This window comes from Ambystoma mexicanum, chromosome 11 (genome assembly GCF_040938575.1).
Source record: "Ambystoma mexicanum isolate Mex_15411 chromosome 11, UKY_AmexF1_1, whole genome shotgun sequence".
Classification (NCBI taxonomy): Eukaryota; Metazoa; Chordata; class Amphibia; order Caudata; family Ambystomatidae; genus Ambystoma; species Ambystoma mexicanum.
Window position 1 is genome coordinate 423,863,428 of NC_090934.1, and position 15,010 is coordinate 423,878,437.

Genomic DNA, 15,010 nt, shown 5'->3' on the forward strand with positions numbered 1-15,010 from the left:
TGCCCCGCCCGACCTGCTGAGGCACCGGAAGCGTTCCTTCAATAGACCGAATGTCTGCTCGATCACCACGCGGGTACGGGTGTGTGCATGATTGTAGTCCTCTTCGTGCCTGTTCTGTGGGTTCCGCACAGGGGTAAGGAGCCACCTCTTCAGGGGATAACCTGCATCACCTGCATGGGTGCAACAATGGGTATGTGTAAGTGTCTACATAAAGTGGAGCCTGCACATATCACACAAACAAACATAGCATTTTCAACGACATCCACTGATCCAAGCACGCATGGCAATCAGGGTAACTGCAATGTGGGAAGGTGCGGTGGTCCTTGCAAGTGGACATGCACCATGCATGCATACGGCAGGGATTGCCATGTCCCGCCTGAGTTTAAGTCATTTGTGTTTCCAGGCCCTGGCAACGTTAGTGCCACACTGCTAGTACACTGCCATTCCTTAGTTGATGTCCCCATGCTGTTCAATGGCAATTCAGTGGTGGGGTACGGGCGTGGCTCACTACAATGGCTACAGGGGATCCTTTTGTATGCACTCATGTGCGCGGATCATTTCTGATGTTGTTCAGCGTACATTTCAGATGTGATTTTTATATGCATGTTGCTGATTTGTGTAATGGGGGGAATGGTGTGTTGTGCGGTGTGCATGTTGTTTGGAATGGCCTGTTTGGCGTAATGGATTGATATGTTTGTCGTGGCACTCACTTCTAGCATGTGGTTTTGTGTCTGGTCCATTGTGGGCTGCCTCACTGTACAGTGATGCAAATATGTTTGTCCATTCTTCTCCTGACACCAATTCACGCCCAGTTGGAGTATGCATCTCCCCCACCCCAATCACGCCCAGTTGGAGTATGCATCTCCCCCCCCCATTCACGCCCAGTTGGAGTATGCATCTCCCCCCCCCCCAATCACTCCCAGTTGGAGTATGCATCTCCCCCCCCCAATCACGCCCAGTTGGAGTATGCATCTACCCCCCCACTCACAATCCAGATCACACTGCCATGTGGTTGGCCTGCTACTCACCAAGTAGCCACGAACATTGTCCAGCATGTCGCTCCATGTATCGTGGTATTGTCGAGTTCCGCAGGACCATTGCATCATGGGTTGAACCGGGATATCGGGCACAGCAATGTGTGATGATCTTGTTGGAGTCACATGCCATTTGGACGTTGATTGAGTGGTATTGCTTTCTGTTACGGTACACTACCTCATTGGCATGTGGGACCACCAGTTCAACATGGGTACAGTCGATGGCCCCGATGCAACTTGGGATGCCTGCCAGTGAATGGAAGCCAACTTTGGTGTTGGAGATCTCCTGGGCAGTCCGTGGCATGTATATGTGTTGACTTGTGTGCTTCAGGAGGGCATCGAGCACCTGGTTCAGTGTGCGTGAGAATACTGGTTGTGATATGCCATGCATCTGACCTACCGTATGCTGGTAGGTGCCTGTGGCCAAGAAGTGGAGCACAGTTACCATCTTCAGTAGAGGGGGGATGGCAGTACGGATGTCAATGAGACTCACAATGTCGTTGTATATCATGTCTACAATGGTGGTGATGGTATCCCGGTCCAGATGGTACAGGGTGTGTATCTGCTCAGGGGTTAGGTTGACTGGACTGGCTCTGATCCTGGGAATTGGTGGCTGCCTCTGTGGTATCACTAGGTTCACTGGTGGTGCTTGCTGTGCCTGTCTTGCCCTCCTCCTCTTCCTCCTCCCGCGTCTCCTCTGTGCTGCCTGTTGTTGTAGCTGCTGCACTGCAATCATGTCCTCTAGCCCATGTAATGCTGCTAGTATTGCATCCATCTTGGTGTGGGAATGGGTGTGGGAAGGGGTGTGGTGTGCTCTTTTGTGCTGCCAGTCTCCATTGCCTCCACCTGTGCTGATTTTGTCAACCTGTGGCAGGTAGGAACACTGCTGTGCTCTTTTAACGTGTGGTTCGCGATGCCGGTATTAGCGCCTTGCCGGTAAGGGGTTTTTGGGTCTACTACATGCCGGTATTGCCATGTCCGCATGGCTCGTGATGGCGTGATATTAGCGCTATGCTGCTATTTCCGGACTGAGGGGGCGCGCGCTCACGGACTTGCCGCTAATAGTGCCACCGTACTTAGCGGTGCCGCTAATAGCGGTATGTCCGGGTCGTAATTGGGGAGGGGATTTACTGATACCGGTAATCCCTTACCGGTAACGGTAAATCCTTATCGCCTAACGTGTAATGAGGCCCAATGTCTTCTTGTGTCGGTCTAGAAAAATTGACACCTCTCACGATTGACGGCAAATGTATTTTGATGGCCGAAGGCCAACCGTCTCATGTACATAACGATAGAAATACAGGTTTCCGAGTTTGACCAATGAGCGGCCATTTTGATGTAACAAGGATCGCCATTTTGTTTTCTAACGATTGCTCATTGCTTTCTGTTCAAACTGCTTCGCAGCACATTTCTGATTAATCTGCTCGACTGTTAACATTGTTGTCTGAACATGAAAGGACAAGGCCGTGAGGCCAACAAGAGTTTGTTGAAACACAACGTAGGCAGCCCCGGAGAGGAATGCCCGGCTCCCTCCCAAATGTAGCCTTGAAGGAGAGCCGCAGGGCATTTAATCATTTCACAGCTGCCAGCCAGTCTCGTTATATGGTAGAATATGTTAGAATAAAGCAGCTAAAGGCTTTAATTATGCTCTTCCTACGGCCCTCCTTTTCCGAGCCCTGTAGAGCGTGTCGGCTCCCAGGACACGAATAGCACCTCATAGATAGCAAGGTCTGGAATGTGACTCTTCCCTCGTATGTAGCTCGCTTACAAGAACAGAAGCACTGTGTTCTGTTCAACAAAGAAAAGATGTCTCCACACTTGCAAGGTTGCATATTGTTGCTAGAATAGATATTTGAAGGTGTCATATTCGTCGAAATTGTCCATCATCAAACCGAGTTCAAAGAAACCCAATAAAGGGGGGTGTTAAACATGTCACAGTTGATTGTATGATATGCATTTTGTATATATGTAACTGATGTACGTAATTCTCTCTCTTGCGTCCCACGAGGTCTAGAGATACATGTCGCGGGGCGTGAGACCGAGTTGGCCAACTGAGACTATTTGCTTTGCAATAAACCCTAGCTTTGGGAATACAACCTCGTGTCTGGCGTATCTATCGTGTGTGGTGACTTGCCTTGTTTCCATAACGCGAGGGACCCCTAGGGCCCCTTTCACTTGGACTGAGACATTATCCTGCGATAAACTGATTGGATGTTCACAGCAACACTATTTTAAATTATAAAAATTGTACCATCAAAGACAAGACTTGCTCATTGACCTTCTATGCCTAGTTATACACACTTAGTCTGATCTTCCCATTGTGCTCCCCTCCACTGGGATTTCTCACCCTAAAATGTCAGACAATGTATTGAACTTACTGACACGTTTATTATCAACATACTAAGTTGCTAGGTTGACTGTACTACCAAAGGCGAGACTAGCGGCACTAGCAGCGTTTTACTATGTAGGACATTGCTCCTCTTGTGGTAACACTTTTGATTGGTAGTCCACCCAGCAAGGGTGCCAAAAAAGAGCCCAGGGCATCTGCACTCACGTGGGATGCAGGGCAGAAGGCCTGGGTGCTGTTATTACGGTCCCCCCATCAAGGGTGGTCACAAGGAGCTCCAGAAACCAGCAGCAAACAGTGTTAAGGCCAAGGTTCCTTTAAAATAATTGGGCCCACCCTGGAGCCCCTGGGACTTTGAGCCACTTTGTTAAAATGGGAACACACAGCAGGTGACATGGCCAAGACATATTGCGCTCATGGTACTATGTGTCATCCGCAGGCAGGCCTAAAAGGAAGGGGTGGCATTGCCTAAAAGGAAGGGGCGGCATTGGCAGGAGCAGTAGTCCACAGAACCTGAGTGCACTTGAACACGTCATTGTGATATCCCCATGGTGCTCTGTTGCCTTGCTTGTGAAGATCAGATCACTTAAAACACTTCTAATGCCAGTATTAAGTACTACATAAAGGCGGGACATGTACATTGGACGCCATGGATTGGGTGCAGGAGAGGGCCAGCGTGTGTTGTTCAACAGCCAGCAGAACACTCTAGCGTTCACCAGAGACGGTGCACACAGCCAGGATATCGCCATGCATTAAAGGTAATATTTTCTATATGAAGGCGATGGCCCTGGGACTCCAGCACTTTAATGTCAGAGATGGCACCTTGGGAAAGATGGGCTTAAACAAGCACACTGTTTCCATTTTTAGTTTTTGCTATTAGATGTCTCAAAGTCAAAACTATTGACATAGGAGTTTGGGTAGGAGGGAGGCATGTGAGGAGGGGCACAGCCTGTGGGTGTTATTTAGTTATTTACCCACCCATCGACTGCCCATGGCCATGCCAATACTAAATACAATTCTCACCCACTACTGGCCCCTCCTCACCCCCTTACCCTCCTGGTATATCTTTGATAGAGTTCTATCATGTAGCAGCATAAAATGATATGCGTTTGTGGAGTTGTCAGTGTTATCCCTAAGCAGTATTTTAAGTTATTGGTTTAACTGTGCTTGTGCATCTGCTTCTAGTGCAATAAAAATGTCTTAACAGAGTGTGCCTTCAGCAAGATTATTTGTATGGAATATGTGTGTCCTCGCATCTGTTCCTTGTATTAAATTCCTTTTAAAACAAGTATTGGCAAAGCCAACAGTTTTGGTTATTTTATAGGCATTAAATAGGCATTTGCCAAGCACTGCCATCATATGTCCAGGTACTCAAATCATTTGCTATCTGTCGCCACCTTATGACTAGATAGTGCCTACCATCATTGCACTGCTTGGTAAATGCTTATCCCATGCCTACACAAAAGACAAAACTGTTGTCTTTGCCAATGCTTGTTGAAAATTCAGACCAGCACTGCCACTAATTGGAAGGTCTTATTAACTAAGGGAGAGGTCTAATGTTTTAGGTGAGCAGGCACCCATTCATAAAGCGCACAGGGCTTTCTGAACAACATCTCTCTTCTGCTCACCATACATGACTTGAAGAAGGGCTATCCAAGGAGACAGACGGAAAGGCACACCTTTTGGGATTCGCCTGTGCATTTTGGAAATGAGATGAGATGAGAAGGCGAGGCTGAGCCTGGTGAAACAAGCACTGATGTCCAACGTTAGACACATGGATGTGTCCATAATGGACACAAGAGCATTCCCTGCTCGAAGCTTCTATAATGGATGCTGTTTATGTGTCCAGTAAGAGATCAATACAATGGCCGGCCTATAAGAGACACCTAAAGGTGAGACTAGATACTAGATACTATGAATGCCTTAACGCTGAGCCACTGTGAGATCGGTGTCTCACTGACATGTAGGCCGTCTTCTTCAGCTTAGCTGCCAAACGGCCCCACAGAATGAGGACCACTTGACCCGTCCTGCATTTTTACAAACCTGGACTCGAAAGGCTGGGAAGTGTAAGCCCATCCTCATAATGGCCAAAGCAGACTACAAGTCCCAGAATCCAAAGTGTGATTGGCTGATAAGACTGGACTGGCTGATTGTAACCCTCACGACATGGGGTCATCTTAGCTAAAACGAACACCAGGCAAAATCGTGCATAAACCGTGCTCCTGGCACAGTGGGCGTGTGTCGTGTAGGGCAGTGGGCATTTAAGATCTCCCTCAAATTTCAGAACCATGGGTTGAGGGAGAACAATCTCCCCAGTGCCTTTTGGGGAGCCCAATGCTGCTGGTTTACCCACTTATTTGGCGGTGGTACTTGTCTAAACTACCAATGGCAGTATTTTAACTGGTCTGGTAGTGCCACAGAAAAGACCAATGACCTGGAGGTAAAAAAACACATGTGAATCCGAGTGGTCGTGGGTCCACGTGCATCTTTTACACCCAGAGGCTGGCACCATGATTAATTCCCCTGGATTCCACCTGTTTTTTAAAGGTGTACAATCAGGCCTAATCCATGGGCACTCAGTCTCTCAGCCCTTATCGAAATGAGATAGTGGTGGAGAGCAGGCAGTGTTCCAGCGTGGAGCAGGGAAACACGTGGGACAAGGCGGCGTTGCAGCGTGGATCAGGGAAACACGTGGGACCAGGCGGTGTTCCAGCATGGAGCGGGTAACACGTAGGACCAGGCGTTGTTCCAGGGTGGAGCAGGGAAACACGTGGGACCAGGCGGTGTTCCAGCGCGGAGCAGGGAAACACGTGGGACCAGGCAGTGTTCCAGCGTTCAGCAGGGAAACACGTGGAACTAGGCAGTGTTCCAGCATTCAGCAGGGAAACACGTAGGACCAGGCGGTGTTCCACCATAGAGCAGGGAAACACGAGGGAACAGGCGTGGTTCCAGCATGGAGCAGGGAAACACGTGGGAACAGACGGTGTTCCAGCATGGAGCAGTGAAACATGTGGGACCAGGCGGTGTTCCAGCGTTCAGCAGGGAAACACATGGGACCAGGAAGTGTTCCAGCGTGGAGCAGGGAAACACGTGGGACCCGGCAGTATTCCAGCGTGGAGCAGGGAAACACGTGGGATCAGGCAGTGTTCCAGAGTTCAGCAGGGAAACACTTGGGATCTGGCAGTGTTCCAGGGTTCGGCAGGGAAACACGTGGGACCAGGAGGTGTTCCAGCGTAGAGCAGGGAAACACATGGGAACAGACGGTGTTCCAGCATGGAGCAGGGAAACACATGCAACCAGGCGGTGTTCCAGCGTTCAGCAGGGAAACACGTAGGACCAGGCGGTGTTCCAGCATTCAGCAGGGAAACACGTGGGACCAGGCGGTGTTCCAGCGTGGAGCAGAGAAACACATGGGACCAGGTTGTGTTCCAGCATTCAGCAGGGTAACATGTGGGACCAGGCAGTGTTGTTCCAGCATGGATCAGGGAAACACGTGGGACCAGGTGGTGTTCCAGCATGGAGCAGGGAAACACGTGGGACCAGGCGGTGTTCCAGCGTGGAGCAGGGAAACATGTGGGAATAGACGGTGTTCCAGCATGGTGCAGGGAAACACGTGGGAACGGGTGGTGTTCCAGCATGGAGCAGGGAATCACATGGGAACAGGCGGTGTTCAAGCATGGACTGGGAAACAAGTGGGAACAGGTGATGTTCCAGCATGGAGTAGGGAAACACGTGGGAACAGGCGGTGTTCCAGCATGGAGCAGGGAAACAAGTGGGAACAGGCGGTGTTCCAGCGTGGAGCAGGAAAACACGTGGGAACAGACCGTGTTCCAGCATGGTGCAGGGAAACACGTGGGACCAGGCGGTGTTCCAGCCTGGAGCAGAGAAACACGTGGGAACAGACAGTGTTCCAGCATAGTGCAGGGAATCACGTGGGACCAGGCGGTGTTCCAGCATGGAGCAGGGAAACACGTGGGAACAGACGGCGTTCCAGCATGGTGCAGGGAAACACGTGGGACCAAGTGGTGTTCCAGCGTGGAGCTTGGAAACAAATGGGAACAGACGCTGTTCCAGCAGGGAAACACGGGGGAACGGGTGGTGTTCCAGCATGGAGCAGGGAAACATGTGGGAACAGGTGGTGGTCCAGCGTGGAGCAGGGAAACCAGTGGGACCAGGTGGCATTACAGCGTGGAGCAGGGAAATACATGGGACCAGGCGGTGTTCCAGAGTGGAGCAGGGAAATACATGGGACCAAGTGGTGTTCCAGCGTGGAGCAGGGAAACAAATGGGAACAGACGCTGTTCCAGCAGGGAAACACGGGGGAACGGGTGGTGTTCCAGCATGGAGCAGGGAAACACATGGGACCAGGCGGTGTTCCAGCGTGGAGCAGGGAAACACGTGGGACCAGGCGGTGTTCCAGAGTGGAGCAGGGAAATACATGGGACCAGGCGTTGTTCCAGCGTGGAGCAGGGAAACACGTGGGACCAGGCGGTGTTCCAGCGTGGAGCAGGGTAACACGTAGGACCAGGCGTTGTTCCAGAGTGGAGCAGGGAAACACGTAGGACCAGGCGGTGCTCCATCGCAGAGCAGGGAAACACTTAGGACCAGGCAGTGTTCCAGTATTCAGCAGGGAAACACGTGGGACTAGGCAGTGTTTGAGCATTCAACAGGGAAACACGTGGGACTAGGCGCTGTTCCAGCATGGAGCAGTGAAACACGTGGGACCAGGCGGTGTTCCAGTGTTCAGCAGGGAAACACATGGGACCAGGAAGTGTTCCAGCGTGGAGCAGGGAAACACGTGGGACCAGGGAGTGTTCCAGCATCGAGCAGGGAAACACGTGGGACCAGGCGGTGTTCCAGCGTTCAGCAGGGAAACACGTAGGACCAGGTGGTGTTCCAGCATTCAGCAGGGAAACACGTGGGACCAGGCGGTGTTCCAGCTGGGGCAGAGAAACACGCAGGACCAGTTTGTGTTCCAGCATTCAGCAGGGTAACATGTGGGACCAGGCGGTATTGTTCCAGCATGAATCAGGGAAACACGTGGGACCAGGTGGTGTTCCGGCATGGATCAGGGAAACACGTGGGACCAAGCGGTGTTCCAACAAGGAGCAGGGAAACACGCGGGACCAGGCGGTGTTCCAGCGTGGAGCAGGGAAACATGTGGGAACAGATGGTGTTCCAGCATGGTGCAGGGAAACACGTGGGAACAGGCAGTGTTCCAGCATGGAGCAGGGAAACAAGTGGGAACAGGCGGTGTTCCAGCATGGAGCAGGGAAACACGTGGGAACAGACAGTGTTCCAGCCTGGTGCAGGGAAACACGTGGGAACAGATGGTGTTCCAGCATAGTGCAGGGAAACACGTGGGACCAGGCGGTGTTCCAGCATGGAGCAGGGAAACATGTGGGAACAGAAGGGCGTTCCAGCATGGTGCAGGGAAACACGTGGGACCAAGTGGTGTTCCAGCGTGGAGCAGGGAAACAAATGGGAACAGACGCTGTTCCAGCAGGGAAACACGGGGGAACGGGTGGTGTTCCAGCATGGAGGAGGGAAACGCATGAGAACAGGTGGTGTTCCAGCATGGAGCAGGGAAATATGTGGGAACAGACAGTGTTCTAGCAGGGAAACAAGGGGGAACATGCAGTGTTCCAGCATGGATCAGGGAAACAAGTGGGAACAGGCGGTGTTCCAGCATGGAGCAGGAAAACAAGTAGGAACAGATGCTGTTCCAGCATGGAGCAGGGAAACGTGGGACCAGGCGGTGTTCCAGCGTTCAGCAGGGAAACACGTAGGACCAGGCGGTGTTCCAGCATTCAGCAGGGAAACACGTGGGACCAGGCGGTGTTCCAGTGTGGAGCAGAGAAACACGTGGCACCAGGTTGTGTTCCAGCGTTCAGCAGGGTAACATGTGGGACCAGACGGTGTTGTTCCAGCATGGATCAGGGAAACACATGGGACCAGGTGCTGTTCCAGCATGGATCAGGGAAACACGTGGGACCAGGCGGTTGTTACGCTCACCTGGCTCCCACAGGGGCATCAGTCAGACCCGGACAGGCGGTGTTCCGGCATGGAGCAGGGAAACAAGTGGGAACAGGCGTGTTCCAGCGTGGAGCAGGGAAACACGTGGGAACAGACGGTGTTCCAGCTGGAGCAGGGAAACACGTGGGACCAGGCGGTGTTCCAGCCTGGAGCAGGGAAACACGTGTGAACAGATGGTGTTCCAGCATAGTGCAGGGAAACACGTGGGACCAGGCAGTGTTCCAGCATGGAGCAGGGAAACATGTGGGAACAGACGGCGTTCCAGCATGGTGCAGGGAAACACGTGGGACCAAGTGGTGTTCCAGCGTGGAGCAGGGAAACAAATGGGAACAGACGCTGTTCCAGCAGGGAAACACGGGGGAACGGGTGGTGCTCCAGCATGGAGCATGGAAACGCATGAGAACAGGTGGTGTTCCAGCATGGAGCAGGGAAATATGTGGGAACAGACAGTGTTCTAGCAGGGAAACAAGGGGGAACATGCGGTGTTCCAGCATGGATCAGGGAAACAAGTGGGAACAGGCGGTGTTCCAGCATGGAGCAGCAAAACAAGTGGGAACAGATGCTGTTCCAGCATGGAGCAGGGAAACAAGTGGGACCAGGCGGTGTTCCAGCGTTCAGCAGGGAAACACGTAGGACCAGGCGGTGTTCCAACATTCAGCAGGGAAACACATGGGACCAGGCGGTGTTCCAGCGTGGAGCAGAGAAACACGTGGCACCAGATTGTGTTCCAGCGTTCAGCAGGGTAACATGTGGGACCAGGCGGTGTTGTTCCAGCATGGATCAGGGAAACACATGGGAACGGGTGGTGTTCAAGCATGGACTGGGAAACAAGTGGGAACAGGTGATATTCCATGGAGCAGGGAAACACGTGGGAACAGGCAGTGTTCCAGCATGGAGCAGGGAAACAAGTGGGAACAGGCGGTGTTCCAGCGTGGAGCAGGGAAACATGTGGGAACAGACGGTGTTCCAGCGTGGTGCAGGGAAACACGTGGGACCAGGCGGTGTTCCAGCCTGGAGCAGGGCACGTGGGACCAGGCGGTGTTCCAGCATGGAGCAGGGAAACACGTGGGAACAGACGGCGTTCCAGCATGGTGCAGGGAAACACGTGGGACCAAGTGGTGTTCCAGCGTGGAGCAGGGAAACAAATGGGAACGGACGCTGTTCCAGCAGGGAAACACGGGGGAACGGGTGGTGTTCCAGCATGGAGCATGGAAACGCATGAGAACAGGTGGTGTTCAAGCATGGAGCAGGGAAATATGTGGGAACAGACAGTGTTCTAGCAGGGAAACAAGGGGGAACATGCAGTGTTCTAGCATGGATCAGGGAAACAAGTGGGAACAGGCGGTGTTCCAGCATGGAGCAGGAAAACAAGTGGGAACAGACGCTGTTCCAGCATGGAGCAGGGAAACAAGTGGGACCAGGCGGTGTTCCAGCGTTCAGCAGGGAAACACGTAGGACCAGGCGGTGTTCCAGCATTCAGCAGGGAAACACGTGGGACCAGGCGGTGTTCCAGCATGGAGCAGAGAAACACGTGGCACCAGGTTGTGTTCCAGCGTTCAGCAGGGTAACATGTGGGACCAGGCGGTGTTGTTCCAGCATGGATCAGGGAAACACATGGGACCAGGTGCTGTTCCAGCATGGATCAGGGAAACACGTAGGACCAAGCGGTTGTTACGCTCACCTGGCTCCCACAGGGGCATCAGTCGGACCTGGACAGCTGCGGTCTCCACCCACGTGATGCGTAGTGCAGCGATGACTGACTGGATCTGCCCTCCTAATCTTGTCTGCTTAACCCGTAGAAATATTCTCCTTATATTCTTGAAATATGAGCTCTCCATCCTGCGTGGATTTGCAGGGGCGTGTCGATTCCAGTTACTTCACTGGTTTGAAGGCTCGGGAGAGTTCCGGAGAGTATTGACTCTGAGGTTCCTGGTGAGGACCAGTAAGTATTAAGTTCATAGAGTTCAATATGTCCTATGTTCACTCTTGTTCCCCCCTTCCTTTCTTGTCTTGCAGCTGGCTCGCGAAAAGATGCTCTTGTGGCAGCTGGTGGTGCTCAGGTAAGAGTTTGTATTACCCGGCGCTGTCCGGTAAATGTTGCATGTGGAAAACGTGTTGTTTTATCTCTCTTTACAGATGCGGCACGTGAAAATATGGAGAGTCACAAAAGGATGCCTCCGGTGGTAAATCAGGTAAGTTTATGGTGGTAAGAGTTATATTTGTTGGTTCCCTCAGCTCACCTTGTGGTTTTCTTTTGTCTCCTAGGTGCCGAAGTTCGGAGAAGAAATGATGGAGGCAGCGCCGACCCGAGGGATGCTGTGAAGACTGGTGAGTATGGCGCGGCGCTGCAGCTGGAGGTGCGGTGTGCGCAGAAAGGATGTTCTTTACAGGTCCGCAGACGAGATGGATCCAGAATCAGGTGTGGAATAGAAATACGTTTGTTTTCTAACCTTGTCCCTTTCTTTCCTCTTTGTTTTAGGAGCTCTGGATTCGAGGCGGGCGTGGCAGAAGACTGGATGCAGGCTGCAGGCACGGTGAGCGTTACGCTGCTGGATGCAGAATAACGCGAAGTGTGTGTTGCTGGTCGGGCGTGGTTTAAATAGCCTCAAAACTAGTCCCAGGTAAGAAGTCCCTAAAACCACACCCGAGTAAAAAATAGTCCCTGTAGAAAAATAGTCCCTTTCAGGCTTCATGTTGGATTGGAGTCATTTGCAGCATGGTCTGCCTGAGGTAAGTAATGACTATGAGCCTGCCGCCTTAGGCGCCAGGACTGATTTCTACTATCAGCCTGGCGTCAAAGGCGCCAGGACTGAACCCAGATAGCCCCTAGCCGGGGCTGCTGAGGTTTTACTAAATGTCTAGATGCCTGCTCCCGGGGCTGATGGGCTTGGTCCGGATGCCTGGGGGTAGGCATCATGACAGCACTCCCCCCCAAGGCCGCTCCTAAAGTTGTTCTTCCCCTGGGCCCTGGTTTGTCTGGGAAGTTCCGATGGAATCTTTTCACCAACCAAGGTGCATGGACGTGGTCACTAGGTTTCCATGACCTTTCTTCTGGTCCGTAGCCCTTCCAATCGATTAAATAAAAAAGTTTTGATTTAACCATCTTGGAGTCCAGGATATTTTTTACCTCGAATTCAGGTTCTCCATCTATCAAGATGGGGTCGGGTGGTTTGGTTAATCTTGTTCCTGGTTGAACTGGTTTTAAAAGTGAAACATGAAAGACAGGAAGAATGCGCATATTAGAGGGTAATTCCAACTTGACGGATACCGGGTTGATAATGGCCTTGTTAGTGTAAGGTCCCAAATATCTAGGGTTAAAAGTCTGAGTTCCCTTCAGAGGTATGTGTTTTGTAGCCAGCCAAACTTGATCCCCAATCTGGTATTGTGGAGTTTCACTTCTATGTTGATCAGCATTTTTCTTATATTTCTCTTTTGCTTGTTTCAAATGTTCTGTTGCCTCTTTAAAGGCTTGTGTAATAGTAGAATGCAAATGACTAACTGCAGGCATTTCTAAATGCTGAGGCAAATCTAGTTCTGAGGTTCGAGGGTGATGTCCATATATGGTATAAAAGGGGCTTTGTCCGGTTCCTGAATGTACAGAGTTATTGTATGTATACTCGGAAATCCATAAAATATCTTTCCAATTACTTTCGGTCTGGTGTAGCATGCAAGGTAGGTACTGTTCAAGGGTCTGGTTAGTCCTCTGCGTCTGACCATCGGTCTGGGGATGGTGACTGGTTGATAACCTCACGTCGATTTGCGCCAGTTGACAACATTTCTTCCAAAAATGTGAAATGAATTGACTACCTCGGTCAGAGACCAATACGGAAGGAAATCCGTGTATTCGAACAATGTTTTCGAGGAACACCTTGGCCAGAATTGAAGCAGAAGGTAATCCCTTTAGAGGAATAAAGTGGGCCATCTTGGAAAAAAGATCCACAATAACTAGAATGATGTTAAATCCATTACATGGAGGTAGATCTGTAATAAAGTCTAACAATAAGGTGTGCCATGGTGTAGGTGGAATATCCAAAGGTTATAAGAGGCCAGCTGGTTTTTTCTTCTGACTTTTGTTTTGGGCGCAAATGCCACAAGACATTACAAATGACTTAACGTCTTTTCGCCAGGTGGGCCACCAGAATTGTCTCTTAATTTTAGCTTCAGTTTTTGCGATACCTAGGTGTCCTTCCATCAGGGTGTCATGATAATTGGAGATGACTAGTTCTTGTAGTTCCTTGTGTGGTAGAAATAGTCGCCCTTGATAATAAGGTAGGTCATTGATGACTGAGTAGTCCGAGCCTTTCTTCACCCAGTCCTGCAGGGCTGTTGGATCGAAGAGTTGTTGGATCTTTACTTGAATATCCTCTAGTGTCTGTAGAGTGGTTATGCCAAGAATTGTTTGTTCTGAAATGATAGGCACCGGTTCCGGGTTCGCATATGCTTCTCCCATCCCTATTCGGGATAAGGCATCTGCCTTGCCATTTTTACAACTTGGTCGATAAGTGATCACGAAATCGAACTCGGCAAAGAACAATGCCCATCGAAGTTGACGCGACGATTGGGCCTTGGCTGTTTTTAAATACTGCAAGCTCCGGTGATCAGTGATTACCGTAATGGTATGCCTGGCACCGAGGAGATAATGCTGCCAAGCCTTGAAGGCGGATTTGATGGCTAATAATTCTTTATCGGTAACCGCATAGTTTAACTCGGGTGCCGAGAACTTTCTGGACCAAAATGCTACTGGGTGAAGTTGACCGGTTTCAGGATCCTTCTGGGATAGGACAGCTCCCATGGCTAAACTGGATGCATCAGTTTCAACTATGTTTGGAAGTTTGGGGGGTGGATGCTTTAAGACAGGTGCAGACGTGAATTTCGCTTTCAGCTCTTGGAAGGCCTTTTCAGCTTCTTCGGTCCACAAGTAGAGTTTGTTTTTTCACAAAAGTGCTGTGATAGGGTGTACAACATGTGAGAAATCCGGAATGAATCTGCGGTAGAAATTAGCAAATCCGAGCATGCTTTGTAGCCCTTTAACTGAACTGGGTGATGGCCACTTGAGGATTGCATCCACCTTTCAAGAGTCCATTCGGACTCCTTTTGGAGTCAGGATAAATCCAAGGAATTCAACTCCCGTAGCATGAAAAATGCATTTTTCCAATTTTGCATATAACTTGTGCTGGCATAGTTTCTCAAGGACTACACAAATGTGCTTCACATGGTCTGATTCTGAAGAGGAGTAGACTAGAATATCGTCTATGTATACAACAACACAGATGTCAATGAGTTCACGAAGGACATCGTTCATAAAATACTGGAAGGCTGCTGGTGCATTGCACAACCCGAAGGGCATCACCTGGTATTCGAATAACCCATACTTAGTGCGAAAAGCAGTCTTCCATTTGTCGCCTTTCTTTACACGTACCAGATGATATGCCCCTCGGAGATCTAATTTAGTGTAGATGGAAGCGTCCTTTACTTGGTCTAGTAATTCGGGGATCAGAGGCAATGGGTATCGGTTCTTAACCGTGATCTGATTTAATGCGCGGTAGTCTATGCACGTTCTGAGGTCACCTTCCTTTTTAGGCACGAAGAACAA